The 18342-nt window shown below is 49.6% G+C and overlaps 1 long non-coding RNA gene across 1 annotated transcript; it reads right to left on the reverse strand.

Moving 5' to 3' along the window:
* Positions 1-15280: 15280 nt before the first annotated feature.
* Positions 15281-16634, reverse strand: LOC136481732 (uncharacterized). The gene is made up of 4 exons (XR_010764831.1): positions 16527-16634; positions 16019-16192; positions 15555-15944; positions 15281-15467 (listed from the first exon to the last, which is right to left on the reverse strand). It is a non-coding gene; the product is annotated as an uncharacterized lncRNA (long non-coding RNA).
* Positions 16635-18342: the final 1708 nt, after the last annotated feature.

Raw genomic sequence — 18342 nt, forward strand, 5'->3', positions numbered from 1 at the left:
ACAACCAACCCCCAACACCAAAAAACAAGCCAAGCCCAGAAAACCAAGTCAACCCTCATGGAGCACTGCCAACAATAGGCATGATACTGCCAATCGCTGGAGGATCATCAATGGAGTTTCAAACGAAAAAGCAGAAAAAGAATCACCTCTGCCTGGTAAACAATGTAGCAGTCCAGGGCACAACAAAATACACAGATTGGTCTAGAGTCCCAATCACCTTCATAGAAGAAGATCTCCAGCTAGAAAGCTACCCTCACACAGACACAATGGTGATCAAAACAAACATAGCAGCATGGGAGATAAGCAGAGTGTTGATTAACACTAGCAGTTCAGCAGATATCATCTTCGCAAATACCTTTGACCAAATGAAGCTCAGTAGAAATCAATTACAGCCCTCCGAATCCCCTTTAATAGGATTCGGAGGCAAGCAGATACAAGCACTAGGAAAAATATCACTCCCAGTGTCGTTCGGAACCCAAGCAAATGCCAGAACCGAGTACATAACCTTCGACGTCGTCGATTTGTATTACCCATACAATGCCATCTTGGGCAGAGGATTCACAACCAAATTCAACGCAGCACTGTATATGGCCTACCTGTGCATGAAAATACCAGCACTCCATGGTATTATCACAGTCTGAGGCAGCCAAAAAGAAGCAAGAAACATAGAAAAAGCTATCTACATAGCCCAAAGAAACATTAATGTAGTCGAGTTGGCAGACAAAGAACAAGAGCCTCCGAATATGCCCAGAGGAAAAACAGATATGGCAGGTCAAGAACAGACAAAGCTGATCCCTCTAGAAAAGGAGTTACCAGATAAAAAAGTAACAATCAGCTTAGAATTGAGCAAGGCAGAGGAGGAAGAGCTCATGGAAACTATAGTAAAAACAAGGATATCTTCGCCTGGTCAGCCTCTGACTTCCAAGGAGTCAGCAGGGACATCATACAGCATGAACTGGATATCAATGAAAACATGAGACCAAGAAAGCAGAAACAAAGAAAAATGTCGGAGGACAGAAACCTAGCAGCAAAGGTGGAGGTGCAAAGATTGCTAGATGCAAAAGTGATCAGGGAAGTCAAGTATTTAGAATGGCTTGCAAACGTAGTCCTGGTACCAAAGAAGAATGGCAAAATGAGAATGTGCATAGATTTCATAGATCTGAAAAAGCTTGCAAAAAAGACCCTTTCCCATTGCCAATAATAGATGCCTCCATCGACAAGGCAGCCAGATGCCAGAGGTTCTCTCTACTCAATAGTTTCTCTGGGTACCACCAAATCTAGATGAAAAAGGAAGACGAAGACAAGATAAGTTTCACAACTCCATTTGAGACATATTGCTACACCAGAATGCCGGAAGGCCTAAAAAATGCTAGCGCGACCTTTGCCAGAATGACAAAGGAAGTTTTGGGCTCACAACTAGATAGAAACATCATAGCTTACGTCGATGACATAGTGGTCTTGAGCAAGAGCAAGGATGATCATGTCTCCGACTTACAGGAGACCTTCACCAACCTTAGGACAGTCGGCCTCTGCCTCAACCTAGAAAAATGCATATCTAGAGTCACAAAAGGGAAGATGCTCGGATATATCATAAGCAGTGAAGGCATCAAAGCGAACCTGGACAAAACCAGAGCAATAATGACAATGGCAGAACCCAAAAACAAGAAAGAAGTGCAAAAGCTGACGGGAAGAATAGCAGCGCTCAATAGATTCATCTCAAAATTAGTAGAACGCAGCCTACCCTTCTTACAAGCCCTGAGGGGCGGAGACAACTTTGAGTGGGGGCCCAAGCTGTTGGAAGCATTTCATAACCTGAAAGAGTACCTGGCAAGCTCACTGGTGGTCTCCGTCCCAGAATCAGAAAGCCACCTACTGCTGTACGTGGTGGCCTCTGACCATGTAGTCAGCGCAGTCCTAGTTCATGAGCTTGAAAAAAAAATCAAGCAAAACTCAAAGGCCAATTTATTTTATCTCAGAAGCACTGTCCGGAGCCAAGCTAAACTACACTGAGGTGGAAAAAGTCGCCTACGCAGTACTGATGGCATCAAGAAAACTAAAGCATTATTTCCAAGCCCACGAAATCTCAGTTCTAACATCACTGCCATTGCAAGACCTGCTCAGAAACAAAGAAGCATCCGACAGAATTGGAAAATGGGCTACAGAGCTATCACAATTTGGTATCTCGTATGTCCCCAGAACAGCAATCAAATCACAAGCACTAGCTGATTTTGTAGCAGATTGGACACCTCCGACAGAGACCAAGGTATAACCAACCATCCAAGGCTGGATAGCATTCACGGATGGATCCTAGGGCCAAGCCAGAGCAGGAGCCTCCACCGTCCTAACGTCACCCTCCGGCATCAGAATGAAATACGCAGCAAGGCTAGAGTTCAAATCAACAAACAACATTGCAGAATATGAAGGCCTAATCTTAGCGCTAAGAAAAGCAAAGGCCCTAGGGGCAAAAACATTGACAGTCAAAACAGATTCTCAAGTGGTCACTGGCCAAGTAGAGAAAGAATACACAGCAAGAGAGCTGGAACTCATCAAATACCTATCCGTTGTCAGAAATTTGGAGCGGAGATTCGAGGGCTTCACCCTGAAGCACATACCAAGAGCAGAAAATGCAAAGGCAGATGAATTGGCAAAGGCTGCGGCAAACAACCTGCCATTGCCACCAAACACTTTTTACCAGATCTTGAAGTCTCCGGCAACTACGGAGACACCTAAGGCACCAAAGGCAATACTACACCTACAAAATGAAGATTGGAGAAAGACGATAATAGAATTCCTAGAAGGCAAAACCAGCGAAGAAGATGAAACAAAAGCAGCAAGAATACAAGCCAGAGCAAGGAATTACACAATCTTAGATGGTGTACTATACAAGAAAGGAGTAGTCCAGCCTCTCCTCAAGTTCATATCGCAGAGTGAAGGCATAGAGTTGCTTCAAGAAATACACTCAGGAATTTGCGGGTCACACATTGGCTCAAGAGCATTATCAGCAAAGGCAATAAGGCAAGGCTTTTATTGGCCAACACACATACAAGACACAGAGCAGACAGTTAGAACATGCAAAGCATGCCAAACATTCTCTCCAGGGTAGTCAAAACCATCGTCGGAGACCCAGCTTATACCTCCGACATGGCCGCTGCAAAGATGGGGTATGGACCTGGTCGGCCCATTACCGCCCTCCCAAGGAGGAAATAGATTCGCAGTAGTAGCAGTGGAATATTTCAAAAGATGGATAGAGGCAAAGCTGCTGGCGAAGATAACCTCAGAAACTATCAGAAAATTCTTTTGGCAAAACATCATTTGCAGATTCGGTGTACCAAGGATTTTGATAGTAGACAATGGAAAACAATTCGATTCAGAGAAATTCAAAGAATTCTGCAAAAGCATAGGGACAAAACTAGCCTTTGCCTCAGTATACCACCCAGAGTCCAATGGTGCTATGGAAAGAGCAAACAGAATAGTGTTTTCAACAATATCAAAAACATTGCTGGGCCTACGCAAAGGAAAATGGGTAGATGAATTACCTAGAGTTATTTGGTCACACAATACATCCGTCTCAAGAACAACAGGATTCACACCATTCAAATTGCTTTATGGAGAAGAGGCCATGATGCTAGAAGAAATAAAGCATGAAAGCCTTCGCACAACGAGTCAGCTGATGTTGCAAGATGAAGAATATGCAAAAGAAACAATAGAAGCAATAAGACTGGAAGCAGTCGAAAACATTGCAAAATATCAGTCCCAAACCAAAAGGTGGAGAGACTCCCAGGTGGTAAGGAGAGACATAAAACACGAAGACCTTGTACTCAGAAGAAAACCCAACGCACAACTTGTCGGCAAGTTGCAACCGAAATGGGAAGGCCCATACACAGCAACGGCAGCAGGCCGACCTGGCTCTTTCCACTTGACCGACAGCGAAGGTGTCACGACAACCCACACATGGAATATTGACAGCCTTCGCAGATACTACATCTAGGCAATGTACCAAAGGGCAACCTTCGCAAAATATAAGCGGAGGCCCCTCCATCTATTTACCTTTAAGTTTTTTTACTTCAATCAAAACAAAATGTAAAAGAGCCTGCACTCTTTTCCTCATAGGGGAACTCCAAGCGGAGGTGAGGTTTTTAACGAGGCAGGCTCAATGTAAAAATCCTCTACAAGTATAAAGAGGTAATTCCCCAAAAGAACGCTCCAAAAACCCAAAATCGAAAGCGGCCAGCTCTAGCGCCGCAATATTCGGTAAACAAAAAGTACAGGTCCTTTCAAAGCACCAGCCATAGGCACGGGCAATTTGAAACGACCTCTATGGCCAAACAGGCCTTCGACCTTGACAAAGACCTGTCCAAAGTCAGGCATCAAGGCAGCAAAAAATAGCCAAAATAGGCCTTCGACCTTGATAAAGACCTGTCCAAAGTTAGGCATCAAGGCAAAAAATTTTTGGCCAAACAGGCCTCCGACCCTTGACGAAGACCTGAACAAAGTTAGGCAGCAAGGTCAAAAAAATTGGCCAAACAGGCCTCCAACCCTTGACGAAGACCTGAACAAAGTCAAGCAGCAAGTTCAAAAAAGGGGGGGGGGCAAAAAGGCCTCCGACCCTCGACGAAGACCTAAACAAATTCAAGCGCCAAGAAAAAAACAACCTTGGGAAAACATGCCTCCGAGCTTAACAGAAAAAACACCCCTAGCATTAGGGGCAACAAATTTGTGGTGCTAGCACTAGGAAGAAGGTCTCCGCCATCAAAAACAGGAAAAATAGAAGGTGCCTGACAAAACACTGCCACCACTGCGGCGCCAGGCCTCTTTACTTCAAAAGATCTCAAGGGGAACGAATAATACAAGCAAGATACAGGCTATTAAAGCCAAGATACGTTCCAACTAACAACGTACAAAAATGTTAACACCCGAAAGCCACCACCCCACTATAAAAACGGACTCCCCCCATGCCCTTAAAAACTCAGTCAGCATAGGGCGCAAGGGGGGAGCAAGGCATAGCACAGGCAAAAGCCACAGCGATAGCCATGGAGGCAGGGGTCTCCTTAGATATCCAAGTCGGTCGTAGATATTGTACAAAAACTCATAAAATCGGAGGCAACAGTAGACAGTCGGAGGTAGTGGGGAAAGAGATAGGACCTATGGCACAGTGATGAACAGCAAAGGCCTATGGAAGAAGGTGGATATCGCACGAAATCTCGTAACATCCCCCTGATGCCGGAGACCTAACCTGCCATCTCCAAAGATCAACCATGTCCCACGGGTGTGCAGCGTTGGAGACCCATACCTCCAGACAGCTAAAACACCTGGCTAAAGAAATATCAAAAGTTTCCGCCATCTGCACAAGCTGCGCCAAACCTCCAGTCGGATCAAACACCGATTCGGACAGCCTCGCCAGGCGGACTTCAACTACGCCTCCGCCGGTCAAAAAACTATGGAGACTTCTACCCCGGCCATCAAGTGAGCACAGAGAAGGAGAAAAAATGGGGTGAAGGTCCTGGCCACCACCTCTGTATCATGCACGTTCGCCCAAGCAAAGGACAATGGTGTGTAAGCTCGGGACTAGACGAGATATGTAAACTAGCACGACAAGCTTAAGCCACCGCACAAACAATCAAGAAAGTGAACCTGTCTTGTATTCCATAAAACGTCGAGAAGCATTCTTATAGGACACCAACTTGCAATAAAATCCTAACTATTGTGGCGGAGGTCCGCGCCAAGCGAGCGCGCGAGTAAACCCAGCGCGCTCGTCGTCTATGCCAAACTTAACTGACTCGAACACGTCGCGCGCAACGCTGCAGGGAAAGGCCGAACGCCAATACTCCCAAAGCTCTCCGCTCACATAAATACCGTCATTGTAGAGAGTCAAAGGCGCAACACCTTGCGCAGGCTCCCGATTCGGAACCTGCGCAAGGTTAAAATTTCCCACAAAACTATTCAGAACAAAATAAACTTTATTCACAAAAGTACAACTGAACTACAATATACACGCCAAAACAACTAAGTGCTACAAAGAGCCTAGACCTCCGGCGCATCGGCCGCAGCGGAAGTCCCTGGAACGGAGCCCACATCAACTGTGGGCAGGCACGGCGCCTACGGCCTCCGACCACCACCACCGCCGATCGTAGATCCCCCAGAGCACCACCAGCAGTGGAGGCACCGACCGCAGTCACCGAGCGCGGAACTGACGGAGGCCTACCCGCAAGACTCTTCTGCGCATCCTGCAGCATAGGCTAGAGTGTTAGGGGCAAAAGCAGCGAAAGCCTTCGTAGCCTCGCAAAAAAATAAAAAGAAAAGGGGGCGGCTACAAAGACTACAAATACCTTCGCCCTCTTGTCCTCCGCCAGTTTTCGGGCAGCAGATCTCCCAAATGGAGCCCAAAAGTGCCCAATGAAATTTCTCAAGGTTTTTCGCAAACCAAGAGAAGTCTCACCGAGCTCCTCCGGACCAGGCAGCGCTCCTTCCGGAATACTTTCGGTATGCGTACACCCGCCGCGTGCCAAAAGTTTGGCATAATTCGCTACTCCCGCTAGCGCCCCGTAGTCCGTGCAGCCGTTGATCAGACCGAGGAGCTTTGCAAGGTGACGCTTTAACCAGGAGGCGAGGGCGTACACGCTGTCTTCCTCTAGAGGAGCGGAGGTTTCACCTCCAAGCTCGGCGACGGTGGCCCGGTAGTGGCCAACGGTTGTAGCAAGGACTCCCTTGACCGAGTCCAAGCACCTCATCGTCAAAGACAGCTGCTCCCTCACCGCTACTGCGGATTCCTTCTCAGAGGCAAGCTCTCGCCGGAGACCCTCGGCCAGCTCGTTCGCCCTACGGGCCTGCTCGACGGACAAAACCTCTGCATCCTGGGCCTTGGTGAGATCGACCCTCAAACCATCCTTTTCTCGCTCCTTCTCCGCCAGAGACAGGCGGAGAGCTGCAAGGGAGTCGGACAAGCCCCCTTTTTCATGTTCCAGGCGCTTGATTTCTGCCTTGAGCACTTCAATCGCAGCGTCTCGGTCGGAGACCTCACGAGTACATCGCTCTTCCATAACAATGCCCATGTGATACCCCTGCGACCAGAGAGAGAAAAGCCAAAGCGATCAGCAACGAAATCAAAAACAAGTCTAGAAGCGAGCATACACAAAGAAAAAGGAAAGGGGCAAACCACCGAAGACGCACCAGGCTCTGGTGTTCTAGATGAACATGGAGAAGTTGGAAGAAATCCATGTCCCTCAGATGTTGTTTGAAGCGATCTGCTCAAAGAAGAACAAACAAGCACAAAACAATAAGGTGAGAAAAGCAAATCTCACGTTAAACACACAACAACAAAAGACCACCTCCGACGTCTCCAAGAACAGCAAGATAACACTCCTCCCAACCTGAGATAGAGGTGTCGGAGGAGCCTACGTAAAAAACAACAACAGCTCAGGTCAAAGGGCAGATCAGAAACAAGAAATAACAACAGGCCAAATGATGATCAAAATAAAAACATTCTATACTCACTCGGACCCGGCGCCGTCAGCCCCGGCTGCCCCGGACCAAACCTAGCGCCGGCAGCGGCTGCTCGCTCCTCCGGGGTGAGGAGTCCAGCCATGACGTCACCTGCAAAGCAATAGATACACAGTATTAGCACTTGGCACAATACGTAAAGAAATGAACCGGGCGAAGACAGTAAACACAAAAGGTGCACCAAACAGACTTACTCATAAAAAGCCTAGGTTGGGCGGCTTGACACGCCCCCTGGGCAGAAGTCTCCGCCATATCGTGCGGTGAAGGCCCAAAGGGCCAGATCTCCTTAGCCAGCGGCCTGGCGGGCGGAGGACTCGAAGAAGGCTGAGCTGCCGAGGCCTGCTCAGCAAGAACGGCCTCCGGCTGCCCGACGTCGGCCGCTGGCATGGGCGAAGGTGCAACAACGGCAGGGGACGAAAGAGCGTGCTATAGGACGGCCTCCGTGTCCTCTTCAAAGCTTGAGCACAGCCCGCCAAGAACGTCGGGCATGGGCTCAATGGCGCTACCTTCCAGCTATTTGCCGACGCTCATAGCACCATGCGAGGAGCACGCCGGGGCAGCGCTGGCTTCTGGACGCCTAGCACCGCTCATAGCTCCGCTTGTAGGGCACACCAGAGCTACGAGAGAGCCGCGATCCCCTCCGCTCGCAACCCACGCGTCCACTGACGGGACGGAAGAACTCTCAATGTCTTCACTGCCGGCGGAGGCAACGCCCGCACTACCGGCAGAAGACATGGCAAGCGTGATCAATGGAGCACCGCTCTTCTTCTTTTTCGTAGACGCCCGAGCAACAACGGTGCCCTTCCTCTTCTTAGACTCGGCCTCCGCCATAACATTCTTCGTGAAAGCCCTCTTCTTCTTCTTCTCAATCGAAGCCAGGACCTCAGCGGGAACCTCGCGCTCCCGGTAGACGATCCCGACCTCCTCAAAAACTCGATTGAGCCACAGCATGGTGCCTGCCACGGCCATCCGAGACATGTACTCACGCTCAAAAATCTTGCCAACCAACCCTACGACGGCTTCCTCAACCTCAGAGACAAAACTGTCCTCCGTCACCCCCTCCCCCAAAGACTGACCGAAGCGGGGGAGCGGAATCCCGGCCTCCGGTCCAAAAATGAGAACCTTCGCCTGTTCCAGCTGAAAGGCTGGGTTGTTTTTGCCCAGGGGCCAGTAGTTGGAAGCCATAATCTCCTCCACTAGGTCACGGCCACCGGAGTAGCGGCACGCTGCCGCAAAAGCCTGAGCACAAGCCTCCCTCGTCGGAGACACCTTCTCCGGCGGATCCACGCGCGTGAGCGGCGCCATCTCCTCCATCCTTGAAGTCAATGGATACTCCGAGAACTCCATGCCATCCTCGGTAGTGCTACGGACCCCGTAGGTCTTCACGTAGAACCATTGCTCAAGCCAGCCGCGGTCCCACTTGCCCTTCTGGCAGAAAGAGATCTCCAGGCAGTCTGCGCCTTGGTTCCTCTTAGAAATAAAGGTGCAACTACCGTACTGGTAGGTCACCTCCACCTCCTTGCCCTCTCGCACCTCCTTCTTCTTCTTTGGCTGCTTCTGCAGCTCGTAGTACGCGCAGAAGGTATCCACATCCAGTTCGGCATCATAGGAAATGCACGCCCAACAAAATTTGCTAAGCGTGAGGAAGGCAGTAGGAGTCAGATGATGGAGCTAGACATTGAAGGTCTCCAACACCCGGCGAAGGAAGGGGATGTAAGGAAGGTGGAGGCCGCAGGTGAAGAAGTCCTGAAAGACCACCGCATATCCCTCCTCTGGTTCCGGAATAGTCTGGCCTGGCGGAGGGATTTTTACCCTGGAAGAAGGAAAACATGACTCCTTCAACATCTCCATGATTGCCTCTTCAGTAATAGAGGAGGGGCCGAAATCCCAAGACTTTATCGCCATATCTCTGGAATCTACGGCGATCAGGTCTCCGACAGACGCAGAGACACTCCCCAAATCCTCCTCCACCAGCTTTTCAAACTCCAATGCGGAGGCAGAGGCAAGCATGCACTCCTCAAAGCGCGCACCCCAGCCGATGGCCCTAACGTCGAGAAGGTGGCGGTAGGGTCTGAAAAAGGCGGGCCGGCGAGTTTGGGTGGAGGCAGAAAGGAAAGCCACCGCGACAGCAGCCTAAGCGCGAGACGCAAGCAGAAAGACGGAACGCGCGAGGGCAGCGAAAGGTGAAAGCAAAGAGAGCAGAGAGCGATTTCTCAAATGCAATGAAAGCGAATGAGCAATGCGGGGGGGGACCCCGCCACCAACAACACCCTTATATAGGCAGTGGGCAGGCGGTCCGGCTCCCGCAATACAACGGTCACCTCCGGAAAATTCGCCTGTCGCACAACAGTCATCTCCAAAAGAGTCGCAAGGTATGCAACGGAAACTGACACGGCACAAACGGCCGCGCCGTAGGACAACGGCTAGATTTGCTGCCCAACGGCTACTCTCAACGAGACCAGCGGCCACGCCAGAGCGGGCCAGGGGGAAGTAGCGGGGCCTCGCTCGAAGACGCTGATGAATATGGCCTCCGCCCCCGCAGACGCCTTTGGCCAAGGCGTTTTGAGCTCATGGCACGCTCCGACGAACCATGGTCTCAAAAGGGGGGAACTGTTGTAACACGGCTTCGGCGGGTGACGAGGCCCCCGACAGCAAGGTGTCGCCAAGGCGTCTTCGACCGTCTTAGGGCGGAGACCTAGCGCTGACTGAAGGAACTTTCCTGGCTATGCTCGTAGGGCACTACACAAGGCTCGGCGGGCTTGTCGCGAATTCCGCCCAGGCCGGGCGCTGAGACCTCCGACCTATGCTCAGGCGGACGCCGCCCCGCTTCGGCTCACGGGCGCCTCCGGCGATGAGGGCGGAGGCCGCCTTACCTCTGAACTAATTAAACAAACAATCTTGCCTAAGTGTGTAGGTACTCAAGCGCAGGCGCCCGTGGTCCATGCGAGCGCGCCAGCATGGCCCCCACGCGGCCAGGCGGAGACCCACGGTTGACGTCTCCGACCGGACCGGCGGAGACCCGCCAAGGCGACGGCGCGCCCCCGATGACATAGGCCAGCGTCGTGAACCATGGCCCCCGCGCGGCCGGGCGGAGACATACGGACGATGTCTCCGACCGGACCGGCGGAGACCCACCAAGGCGACGGCGCGCCCCTGAAGATGGAGGCCAGCATTGGGAACCCGGGCCTTTGGGCCAAAGATCAAGGCACGGTGGGCCGGCCGCTTATGGAGGCCCATTAATTGGAGACGGTGTGGCAGGATTGCCCCGCAAACAAGAGACCAGTGGCGGAATATTCCAGGAATGTACTGTAGTAGTTGAGGAGCATTATAATAAATTCCGTCAGGAAGTAGTTGAGTACTATAAATAGGGAACACTTGTAACCGTGCGGATGGATGGTGAATGAATTAATGAAACCCTAGTTTCTCGTGCCAGCTTCCCACAAGTTCACCTGTCGTGCCTATCCCGAGCCTCCGCCCGAGGGCGACTCCTGGCGGGTGGAGGCCCCTGTCTCCCTCACTCTGTCCGGAACCTCTAGTTCCAACAGTTACAATCTCCTCCTAGAATGGACACTAATTTTTCACAACCCATTAAGGGCTACTTTGGAAGCAGGTGGAGCCTATCCTAGGGAAGGAAAGCATTCGGGAGGATTTTGATGGCAATTCGTTTCCTGGGCAGCCTTCCCTAGCAGGGTGTCAATTCTCTGTCGCTGTTTGGCAACAAGGGCACAAATCCTAGGTAGTAAAAATGGTCTCCAAAATTAGAAAGAAGGGAAAAAATCAAGACGCATCCTCTTCCTCCTGAACACGTTGTCCGCCTGTCCAGTAGATGCGCAGCGCTGGAGACTCGCCCAGACAGCCGGGGCCACCGACGCCCTGCCGTGCAGCGCGCCGAGGATCTAGAGCACGTCGAGGACGTGGTCCCGGAGGTCACCAAGGCGCACCTCCACCGTGGGCTCGCGTGTGGGCGAGCCCCTCCACGTTCTCCCTCCACTCGGCCTCCACGCTATCGTTGGCCTTCCAGAGTTGGCTCCATTCGTATCCCACCGGTCTGCACCTCTCCACAACGTCCTCCGCGACGAAGTCGCCCTGCCTGATCCCGACGAAGACCGGCACGAGCGCACTGCGCTCCGGGAAGACCTGGATCTCCTCGACGGCGTAGGGGTTGGCCAGTGACACCGCCGCGACCACGACCACACCCGCGTGGCCGCGAGCGCCCATGCGTCGTCGTACCGGCGCCGCTCCGACGCAATGCAGGGCACGCTTGGGTAGGTGTGGCGGTGGGAGCACAGGGCAGCGCGGTGGGAAAGCTGCACATCGCGCGGCTGGCTAGCGGCACGCCTGTCGGAGACTTCAGTTGGAGGAGGCGTCGCGACTCGTGGCAGGGAAGCGCGCCCGGCCTCTTGCGGCGTGGATTGCTCCCCCGTGAAAAACGCGAGGAAGGGGGACGTATTCCACGTCTCTGCGATCTTCCAAATGCAGCAGGGGATTTCATGGGGAGAGATCCGCCCACGAGTTTCTCGTCCTGGAAAATCGCAGGGAACCCGGCGGGGAATGCTGCTGCCAAAGTAGCCCTAATTAGTTTTCCATTTCCTTTTCCATGTAATGACTTTCAGAAAAGAGCAATCCTGCGCGAGTGTGATCCATTGAATTCAACACCCCTTTATACTCCATCTCTGTATAGTAGTTGTGTGGAGGTGAGAATGGTCCCAGGCAGCAACATGGCTTGCATTGCCTCAGTACTTACAAGTGCTGAAAAGGCTAAATACAGTGTAATAAAAATTACGGGTTTTAAAGATGCATGGGATCTAATTCCACCACCACATCATCAGGTCAAAATCTTTCTATCGCCTGACAGTTTATAAACTGCAATGTTGTATCCTTGTCTGATAAGTTAACAAATATAAGTCATGTTTTGCGAACCAGGTGATAGTAGTCTAGAAGAGCATATAGCGCTGTCTTCGCTGATGGAGTGCATCATGGGAACAAGAAGTTGAAAGGAGATCATCTCCTTCTTGAAAATAAATTTATTAATTAACTTATAGTTCTTCTGATATGTATCTTTTATTACAGTCTGTTTAGAACCTGCAAATCGAGCCGAAATAAAAACACTTTCTAGGCCAAGTCGTGTCTGTCGTGGCGCATATGAATTAAATGTAATATTTATTCTTGGCTGTTGAGACTGGAACATGCTGTCACGGCGTCACACAAGCACGTCCATGTGCACGTGTAAAGATCTCCTTGCAGCGCCTCTGTGATGGACGTTAGGTGGGTTTCATCTCCGTTCTTCCTCCAGCTCCCTCTTCTTGCTCCTCTCCTTTTTCCTCCATCTTCCCTTCTCTCTCCTCCCTCTCTGTTAAAAAAAATTCTACGAAGCTCCACTGCCAGCGTGTAGGGGGGTTTGAGCCCCAACGCTGTATCCGCCCCTACATATAGCTGGTTCTGATCCCGAATCTGGATTGGATGGTTCTGACAGATTTCAACCAAAGAGATCTAGCTCAGAAGGGATCTTGTTGGAGCAAGCACGCCTTAGGCTACACTTAGTGACGTCAGGCCAGCTAGGACGTTCTTAGACACCGTAGAAACGCAAGAAGTTCAACACATTATGATTTGGAAGAGATAAGGGAAAAATGAAAAACAGAGACAAAAAAATGATATACGTATTTTGGTGCCCTCAATGGGTCATGGCCTTTTATATTTATAGGGTGGGATGAACTTATCTCGTCAGGAATTGAAACTCTTACAAGCAAATCCATGAGAAAACACAACTACAACTCAGTTTTAGGCTATCAAAACAAGCATAGCGGGTTTTTGAAATGGCATGACTGGTTTCTACATGCGTGAAACTTACCGAAGCCGTAATTCTTTCATCCAGACTCTAAAATTGATGTTCTATATATGCATTACGACGACTCAATGAAAAAATTGCGATGGCAAGTCCAATTTGCTATTTGAAAATTTTGCAAAACCAGCCAAGCTGGTTTTCCTAGAGTAGATAGGAATAGCCAAATTTAGATGCAAATATAGACATTTCCATGCATCGACTTGTTGGCCTCTGATAGATTTTTGAGCTAATTGGCTAAAGTTCACAAAACCATTCCATTCCATCCCATCTCTTGTCATCTCCTCTGCAATTGCCACCGTCCCTTTGCAGCACCTCATTGACTTATTTTGTGCTCCCTCAAACCATGGATACTAGATTCACCTGGTACCAGACCCCTCCATATCGCCCCTATCCTCAATTTCCTTCTAGATCCATATATGAAGCCGGTGTTGTTCTCATTCACTACTGCAATAACAATTTTACTTAGATGGGCGAAACATATTAATAGGGTGAGCATCTGCCTTTGAGTCATACTAGCATGGTGGGCGTGCTCTGCTGCGCCAGCTCCGGCTTTGCGTGTTAATGATTCATTGCTCAAGGTGTTTGCATGGCCCATACACTACTTGACTCAGGTTCTTTGCCGAGTGCGGCACTCGGCAAAGAACACACGGCAAAAAATTGATCGGCAAAGCCCTCTTTGCCGAGTGTCTTTTATCGGGCACTCGGCAAAGAAAAGCGGCCGTCACGGCGCCGGCCCCGTTGACGGTGGCTTTGCCGAGTGCCAACCTATAGGCACTCAGCAAAGATTTTTTTATTTTTTTTAATTCTTTGCCAAGTGTCAACCCTGTAGGCACTCGGCAAAGATTTTTTTTATTTTTTTTTTAAATTTCTTTGCCGAGTGCCCACTGGCCGGCACTCGGCAAAGTTTAAAAAATAATAATTCTTTGCCGAGTGCCCTCTTTCCGGCACTCGGCAAAGTTTGATTTTTTTTAAAAAAAAATTCTTTGCCGAGTGCCCTCTGGGCCGGAACTCGGCAAAGTTTGAATTTTTTTTAAAATTCTTTGCCGAGTGCCCTCTGGCCGGCACTCGGTAAAGTTTGAATTTTTTTAAAAAAAATCTTTGCCGAGTGCCCTCTGGCCGGCACTCGGCAAAGTTTGGATTTTTTTTAAAAAAAAAATCTTTGCCGAGCGCCCTCTTGTCGGCACTCGGCAAAGTTTGATTTTTTTTAAATTCTTTGCCGAATGTCCTCTGGTCGACACTCGGCAAAGTTGGAATTTTTTTTTAAATTCTTTGCCGAGTGCTATGGTCATGGCACTCGGCAAAGCTGGAAAAATGGTTTTCCATCAGCCCATTTTCCCAGCTTTACCGAGTGCTGTGACCATGGCTCTCGGCAAAAGGGTCCTTTGCCGAGTGCAACACTCGGCAAAGTGACCCAAAACGGCCATTTTTAATTTTTTTTTACATTCCATCATGACAAATAAATTCATACAATCATATATCTCATCCATCACATATATATATCATCCATCACATATATATCACATCCATCACATATATATCTCATCCATCCACACATCCATCCGCACATATCACATCCATCACAATATATATCACATATATAATAATAAGTGCTCAAGTCCATCCAAATAAATCAACAAGTCCATCAAAGTCCACAAGTGCATCACAAGTATATCAAAGTCCATCACCAAGTGAACAACAAATAAAAAAATACAACGTGCACTTATCTCGACCACTGCGACTGTGGTGAAGGCTCAGTTGCATCATTCGGAGGTGCATGAGGTGGATTATTCGAACCACCGTCAGATGGAGACTGCACAAAGGAGTAAAGATTGCATGTGAGACAAGATTATTTAGATAGCTAATCTAGAAAGGTAGAGGCCATACAAGCAAAGCACAAGCGACAGAAAAAAACTTTCATACTCACAGGAGTAGCTGCAGCTGCAGGATGCGAAGGCGGAGGTGGAACCAACAGCCCAGGTGGTAGAGACAAGCCCACACGTTGCCCAAGCCCTTGTAGGAACTCCATAATATCCGTCAGCCTCTGCGCCTGGGCCTGCCGCTCGGTCCGCTCGGCATCCAGCTAGGCCGCCAGCTCCTGACGTTGCCTCATTTCTTGTTCCAGCCGAGCCTGCAATATTCCACTCCAATGTTTCAGTAATGCAAAGCTAATTAAGGTGTGTAAAGATCAATGTATGACGAGTAAAACAGGAATAACCTCGAGTGCGTCGACTCGGTGCTGTGCAGTAGTCGGCCATGTGCGAATGGCCGGGCTCTCGCTCGTGCTCCGTGCTCGGATCTGGGAGAGAGAGGGAGTAGAGGCTGTGTCGATGACGCCGTCACCAAGCTAGAACCGCCCATGCTTCTTGCCTTGCCCCGCCCTCATGACGGCCTCTCCATCGAAGTCCTGGGTGCTCGGATCGTGGTCTGACCCATGAAGCGACCTTGCCACCTCAGTGTACTCACTGATGCGGGAGTGGACGCTCGGGTTCGTGTATGCCTCGGGTGGGTCCTCCAAGTTGAAGGAGATGTCGGACGTCTCCTTGCCCTTGTGGGCCATACACCATGCCTGGAAGTCCGAGCAAGCCTGACCACTATGTGACGCCGACTGCGAGAAAGACAGCACGATGATTATAAATCAGGCAGAACTGAGCGTCACAATAGATAAATGAATTCGTGTACCCATGCTTGTTTGTATCCGGCGAGGCTGCGGCTGCCTTGATGGTGTGTTGGACCTTGCATCTGCAAACGACGAACCTGGGCATCCCTGTGCATCTTGAGGTATTCCTCCGTGAACCACCTCCCCACCATCATCGCCCAGCACTCGGGATACGCTTGGCACCACCAGGGAATCATCTACACGTCATCAAGTATTAGACATATAAGAAGATGAAATTAAACCAAGGCACCGTTTGGATGCCGAATTTTTTGGCGAAATGCTACTGTAGCATTTCGTTGTTATTTGGCAAATAGTATCCAATCATAGTCTAATTAGGCTTAAAAGATTCATCTCGTGGATTTCATCTAAACTGTGTAATTAGTTTTATTTTTTATTTATATTTAATGCTTCATGCATGCGTCCAAAGATTCGATGTGACGGGAAATCTTGAAAATTTTGGCATTTTGGAGTGGAACTAAACAACCCTTAACTTAATCTCAAAACGAGTCAATATTGATGTTCTTCATTTACCTCAAGGTACTGCTCTCGGGTCAGCTGCATCTCTCTTGCGTCTTTCTTGGTTTTCCTCTCTCCAAGCTTCGACCCATAGTAGGTTACGATGGCCTGGATGCATGTCTCATGATGCATGTCGGTGACGAGTTTTTTACAGGCTTTGGTAGTCACCTGCTCTGCCCTGCCCTCAAATCCCTCCTCACATCTATAATAAGTCTGCATACAAAAGCGATGTATCCATTCATTATTTCAAGAAAAGTCCAATGAATGCGACGTATTGAGCAATGTTGTGCGAGGGAGACTTACCCAAAGCTCTGTCTTCACCCGCGCCGCCTTGTTGGGGTACTCCACATCGGTGGCGACGGCGTAGTGGTCAAACGAGTAGGCCGGCTCCGTCTTCGATGCGTACGTGATAATGCCGGGGAAGTGTTGCCTACACAGAAGACCCAGGATGCTGTTGACTAGCCGTGCGTTACCACCCGACACAACCACCCAGTTCCTGCACAAGTGATTAAGAAAAATTATTAGTTTTTTTCATCATATCATATGAAGTGGTGGTGATAACATATAAAGTTACTTACTTTTGCCCTTCGGGGCGAATCACTGGGCGTTGGTGAGGAAGCAGAGCCTATGGGAGGCTCGCAGGACCTCGCAAGTAGACACTTGAAGAGGAGTCGGAGGAAGCGGAACCCGTGCTTGCCGCCTCCTCCTCCTCTGGCTCCTCCTCACACGGCCCCTCCTCCTCGTCCATCTAGAGAACCAGCTCATCATCCGACTCATCCATGGGCGCCACCTCCTCCTCCGGCTCCTCCTCACATGGTGTGGGAGCAGACGGCCCCCTCCTGTGGTTGGTGGTCCTCTTCCTCATCCTCCTGACCGATCCCTCCGCCTCCTCCTGCAGCCGGCGTGGTCTTTGGTAAATCAAGTTCACGGACCTATGACGGTCGCCCGCCATCTTTGTTCAATCACCTACAACAAAAAAGAAAAACAAGATGTAATTAGAAATAGGTGCAAAAATGAACAAAACATAATTACAAAAAACATAGTATTACATGTATTAGAAATAATCTTCATGATTGAGATTAGCTGGATCATAGGTCTCGTCATCACTATCAACATTGTCCAACTCATCAACACTATCCGAAGGAGGAATGTTGTCTTCATTGTCATTGCCTAAACGTATCCGCTCAAGCATTTGTATGTCCTTCAGATTTCACACCTCGTCTCCAGCGTCCTCATCATCATCCCTTTCATTGTCTACTTCCATTCCTATCTCTTTGGTTAAGTCTATGTCAAACCTCCCTTGTAGTCTCTCTTCTTGATAGAACTCTCCATCATATGTGTTTGGGTTGAAGTTGTAATCTTCATCGTTTGGGACAGGTAGTTTACCATGTGGCGATACCTTGTGCACAATAGACCAACCCTTAAGATGCTCGGCGTCTTTGCACACGTATGACGTATAATAAACCTGGACGGCCTGTTGAGCCACAATGTAGACATCTTTTCCTGGATAGACGGAATCCTGTCGAATTTTGACTAGCCCAAGCTTAGGGGTCCGTCTCATTACTCTAGGATGAAGCCAGTGGCATTTGAATATGATAGGAGTAAGAGGTTTAGAACCAAAGAATGATAGTTCATAGATTTCTTCAATTTTTCCATAATAGTCGAGTCCATCAGTGCCGGGCGTAACAACTCCGTTGTTTATGGTTTTTCGATTGGACCGACTCTGCTCGTAGCTTGCTGTGTGAAAACGATGTCCATTCACGTCATAACCGGTAAATGACTTGACCCTAATGGCATAGCCGTTTGCAACCTATCTCAGCTCGTCACTTAT

Source organism: Miscanthus floridulus, chromosome 9 (assembly GCF_019320115.1).
Source record: "Miscanthus floridulus cultivar M001 chromosome 9, ASM1932011v1, whole genome shotgun sequence".
NCBI classification, from domain to species: Eukaryota; Viridiplantae; Streptophyta; class Magnoliopsida; order Poales; family Poaceae; genus Miscanthus; species Miscanthus floridulus.